Here is a 6,000-nt window from a genome sequence, read left to right as displayed (position 1 = left end):
GACCGTTCCGCCCCCGGGACGGACTGCCCAGCTCTGCAAACTACAATATCAACACATATTTCAGGATATATTTAATTGAATACGCAACAAATACAAGATATTTAACGTTCAAACTGATTAACTTTCTTGTTTTTTTTATTCTCAAGTAGGGTTGCCAACCGTCCCTTGAAAAATGGAATTGTATTTAGAAATGTAAGTATGTGTCCCGTATTGAGTTGTAAAGGGACGCACTTTGTCCCGTAATATCGTGAGAGTCAAAAATAGTCCGTAAAATGTCAATGGAATTAAATATTCGACTTCGGATGACCAAATTGCACTTAGACCTACTCAAACATGTCATCGAAGATGACATGTTTGGGGTTTTTTTGCGTTTTGTAAACAAAAGAAACATGACAGTTTCCTATATGGGCCATTCTACTGAATTGGTTGAAGTTCAGAGTTGGAAAATGTGTGAAATTTGTATTTTATTTCAGAAAAACTTTTATTGTATTCATGTTGCACCATATCTAAAGGGCACACACAAAGTAAAAGTACAGTCAATTTTCAAATAGTATTTTCTAGCTTTTCCCTAATATCTTGCCTGTCCTAAAATTTGTCACTACCAAAACACACAATTACAGAAGAATAAAAATAATTCTACTAGCCAATTCATTTTTTTTTCCATTAGCCCCTCTACAGAGTATTTTTATAAATTAATATATATGGTTTTTACAAAACCAATCAAAATCAATCTAAATTAATTTTTAACAGAATTTAATATTACTTTTCCGAAATAAATCAAAATTTCTATGCTACGTTTCATTGTAAAATGTAGAAAGTTGGTCATATTGACTTCAAAAGTCATCTTTAATTGAAACGAACATACCCTTAAACAATCATTATCATAAATTGTTGGTTGATAATTCAATACATTTTATTTTTGTTAAATCATCTGTTTTTTTCGGTAATGACGACAACGTTTCGTTAGTGACCATACTAGTTTTGCTATATTTGAACTTTTAACATGTATTATAACTAATGAAACATTACTTTTTCCATTTCGTACTGCTTTGTGCTGTACTCACGGTCGCAGGGGGTTGGAGTTGATAGCAGCCGATTTAGGGCAAAAACAGGGTACACGCTGGACCGGTCAACTGTCTATCACAGGGCTCTTCATCATTGAAAAACAAACATTTTTGTCACATGCATAAAAAAACTCTTCCCCAAGCAGATTCTGCTCAACAAGTATAAAAGTACGTAATAGAAGGGAAGGAAAGCGTATCTTAACAGATGGCTTCCTTGATTGCAAAGAACAAATTACTTTTAGCGTTGCATGTTGTGACTGGTTGTTCCTTCATGTATCAGTTGCTATGCAGTTGCTATTGTCCTTTTTTGCTTTGTCCTTTATTATGTCCTATAGGCCTGATGTCTTAGTTTATAAGCTCGAGTTATTCAGTGACACCTTGTTAGTACGTCAAACTTTCTTTCTTCTGGCTCCTCACGTGACATTGCAATTATATTTTTTGCAATTAACATTTACAAAGTACAAAAACATGAAACGTTGTGATGTATACAGGAAAGGTGCATCTCTCAAGGTAGACTCTGCTTTAAAAACATTAAAAAAAAAAAACAATAGAAACAGAAAATAATCGTGGGTTTTTCATTTTGCAGTGATAGGTTCAAAGATTGCTGAAAAAATTAACAAAACCTATTCCAAGATTTAGTTTCTCGCACAGTGCTGCAAGCAGGGCAGATTTGAACATGCCTCTGTCACTTTTTCGGGGCGCTAGATTAGACCTTGGCGCTGGTGTCCGACCACCTTCACTAGAGGTGCTATGTGGCGAGGAAGCCCGGCAAAACAATTCCATCTCTCTCTGTTTTTTGAGAGATATCCGGTGGTCTTGTCTTTTCCTCCATGCTCTTCTTACTTTCCTTTGCTCTCTGCTGGATAATTCATTGGTAGACTTTAGCTTTCCTTCTTCCTTCCACGTCTTTCACGTTTCTTTCTCTTTCCTTTATTAAATATTCTTTGGTTTTCACTGGGTCATTCTAACCCTTCGCCTGTATTCTGTCTCTGATAGGCATTTTGGTGTTTTTCCCTTCAGATTAAGATAAAATATGAAATAGAATATTTTTAAAATCAGAAAGATCTGTGCATGACATATGTATCTATACATTATGTAAAACTTACTTTTTTCAGAAATAAACATCATATTGTCACTACCGAAACCTTTCTGTATTTTTCGGTAGTGACTGTTTCGGTAGTGACTGTTTTGGTAGTGACGTTTTATGATAGTTGTTAACAATACTCAACAATGCTAAGCACAATGTGGCTACCACACACAGTTTTGAGCATGTGTACAGAGATAGAAAACACAACATTTAGCATTAAAATCAAAAGTGCTCATTTTATTGCCGAAATGAGGTGTTTGGTAGTGAAGTTAAAACATCACGCTGATTTTCAGATTTTAGAGGGCACGTACTTAAGAATGCTGTCAAGCAATTACTCGCAATGTGAGCATTGATGAACATGAAGGTAATGTCTCTTACTGGTGAAATTTCTGGGGATGTGGCTAAAACCAAGCCGTGCCTACAGACAAATACTCTTTGCATTTCGGTAGTGACATGAAAAGTTGGGGCAGGTTTTTTTTACATAAAAATTTCTCATTTGAAAAAAAATCTACAAAATCAATGTAAATCTTTGACCATACATTTAAAAGCAACCAAAACGTTCTATCCATCCATCCATTATCGGTACCGCTTCTCCTCACAAGGGTCGCGGGGCGTGCTGGAGCCTATCCCAGCTGTCTTTGGGCAGTAGGCAGGGGACACCCTGAACTGGTTGCCAGCCAATCGCAGGGCACACAGAGACAAACATCCGCACTCACAATCACACCTAGGGGCAATTTAGAGTATCCAATCAACTTACCATGCATGTTTTTTTTGGAATGTGGGAGGAAACCGGAGTGCCCGGAGAAAACCCACGCAGGCACGGGGAGAACATGCAAACTCCACACAGGGAGGCCGGAGCCGGGATCGAACCCGCGACCTCTGAACTGTGAGGCGGACGTGCTAACCAGTTGACCACCGTGCCGCCCCAAAACGTTCTATTAAAGTAAAATATTTTTTTAAATTGGCAAAACCCTTTAGGAGTTAGAGATTGGGACAGCCCCCTCCCAATAGGAAGTGACATATAAAAGATGACTTTTTATACATTCAATTTAATAGTATCTCAATTAATGCCTTGTGATAAAATAGATCATAACAAGATATTACTAAATATGCAAGGTCTGAACACTTCATTGCTTTTGAAAATTAGATTTTTATTGTGGAACAGCAATTTCAACCAATTTGGTAGAATGGCTCATATATGACAATTTACGGTAAAGGTCGTAGGACATCCCCTGCTCTGTGACCAATGAGCTGACAGCACATTCATACACGAGTATGACGATACAGAATCCGCTTATCTTATTGGTCGAGGTACTGTCACAAGCGCTGCAGCCGCCCTCCGATTCTGCTATGGCGGCACAAGCTCTTGGTAGCAAAAATACAGAGAGGACTGGTGAAGCCCCTTCTCAAGAGCAATCCGGACCCCATCTTTTTTAACAATTACAGACCAGTATCCAACTTACCATTTTTAAGCAAGATTTTAGAAAAACTGGTCTTTCTCCAGCTAAATTATTTTTTAAATACAAACAAAATTTTAGAGAAATATCAATCTGGTTTTAGGATGAACCACAGTACAGTGACAGCCCTTTTAAGGGTTTTAAATGATATAAGGTATACCGCAGACGTGAAAAAAACTCACAGTCTTGGTGCTACTGGACTTAAAGAGAGACTTGGGTGAGCTTAACATTGGCACTTATATGATAGGTTTGCATGTAAAAACGACATTAGTACTAAAATGCCCACCTCAAAAGACTAGTGGTTTAAGGTCTTTTTTTGTGATTAGGTTTCCGACAAATTTCCACGCCCCAGAGGGGGCGTGGCTTATGTTATGTTTTCGGTCTCAGCGGTTTACGTCACGGTAGGGAGGCAAGTGTGGTAATATTGCTCGCTTTGTCAGTTCTGTTGTCTAAAATGGTGACCGATCGCCGCCAAAATGCAAATGCACACTACTCTTGTCCACTTCAAACTGTGAAAGTATAAAAGTGTTCTGCACAATAGTTTGTATTTATTGACATAAAACGTGATCTCATCATGATCACCTCCACAAAATCAAAAATACCGTGGCGATCCCTCTACCACTTTCACAAGCTGAAGGACAAGAGCATGATTGTGTACACGAACCCCGACTGGTTATATTTTGGACATTTAGCGACGCTAAACCCGTGTCCCAGGAGGGAGAGAGACGCGGCTTGCAGCAGCAGCAGGCAGATTGGAGTCCCCCGCTTCCCTTCCCGGTTAAAGGTAGGATTGGGACAGCGGAAGTTTAGCAACAACTAGCTTCAGGCCATTCATACAAAAGGCGTTAGCACAAAAACATTAGCCACTTACTGTCCGCCCAGCGTGTGGAGGTGAAGATGAGCCTGTTTCTTCATGTCGCCTCGCAAGCAGTCGCGCGCTGTGTCCCTGCTTGCTTGCTTTCAGCCTCCACCTTCTGCCCGAGTGAAGCGCTGTGAGAGTGACGAAAGCCCTCATCGAACAGCGAACAAAAATTTCTAGCGAGGCTGACTGCACAGCCGAGTGTGTGGCCGCATTGGAACGTGCCATTTCGGCTGTTACCTTCCAAATTGGACGGCGCGTTGTAAGCCGAAAATCTGGGGCACTCCTCATCCAAATAAATGTGCACATCTCATTTGCACTTCAGTCTCTGTAAAAATCCTGACTGGTGTTTAATGCCTCGCCTGTCCTAACCGTGATCAGCAAAGAAGCAGTGTTTTTTTTTTTTGTTTTTTTTTTTTTTAAGCAAAGAAGCAGTGTGCGCTGGTTCCAGCCTATGTAGCTCTGCTGGCTTCCACATTTCCTCATCCTCATATAAATCAGCCACGGAGAGGTTACTCCTTTTGACATGTTGAAGTGGGCATTAGTAGAGATGTCCACATAAATTTTGGTGCCAATTGATCGCCATTTTTGGACGTTATAAGCAATAAAAGTACAATGATTTCCAATGGAGAGTTTGGAATCGGTCCCTCGCGTGACTCCGGCCGAACAAGGATAAAACGGTAGGAGGCGCGGCCATTCTGCTCATTAACAAGGGGCGTTATTCATAGAGTCACTTATTTCCTAATTTCTCCCAAATTTATTGATAAAATAGAAAATGACAACTCTTTTCATTTTCCTGATCAAAAAATACATAAAATGAACTTTAGGGAAAACGTGGCCATCCCTGCCCCACCGTCCCTCTAAGCGCCGCTTTCGATACAGTTGATCACCAAATTTTATTAAATAGACTTAAAAACCTGGTGGGCATCTCCGGTACTGCTTTTAACTGCTTTTACTCCTATCTCACAGACAGAAGTTTCTTCGTAAGCATGAATACTTGTTCCTCCAAAACCCATGAAATTAAATGTGGGGTTCCCCAAGGTTAAATTTGAGGTCCAATACTTTTGAATCTCTATATTTTACCCCTTGGGGATGTCATCAGAAGACGCTGCATCAGCTTTCACAGTTACGCTTATGACACACAGCTGTACATTAGCGTGTCTCCTGATGACACAGGACCTATTGATACCCTTTTAAATTGTATTTTAGATATTAAGTCATGGATGGCAGAGAATTTCCTACAGCTCAATCAGGACAAAACCGAGGTTTTAGTTATCGGCCCTGAAGGCCAGAGAGAAAGACTTTTACCAAAATTACTAGATTTTAAACCCTCTGAATGTGTAAAGAACCTGGGCGTTATTTTTTACTCTGAGCTCAGTTTTATTTCTCATATTAAAAATGTAACCAAGATCGTTTTTTATCATCTCAAGAATATTGCCAGAGTCCGCCCGTTTCACTCTCAGGCTAACACGGAGGTGCTAATGCATGCTTTTATATCATGTCGTTTAGATTATTGTAACGCGTTGCTCTCTG

The sequence above is a fragment of the Filicampus tigris genome, chromosome 7 (genome assembly GCF_054856515.1).
Source record: "Filicampus tigris isolate MCC_2025a chromosome 7, RoL_Ftig_1.0, whole genome shotgun sequence".
Classification (NCBI taxonomy): domain Eukaryota; kingdom Metazoa; phylum Chordata; class Actinopteri; order Syngnathiformes; family Syngnathidae; genus Filicampus; species Filicampus tigris.
This window is presented reverse-complemented; position numbering follows the sequence as displayed.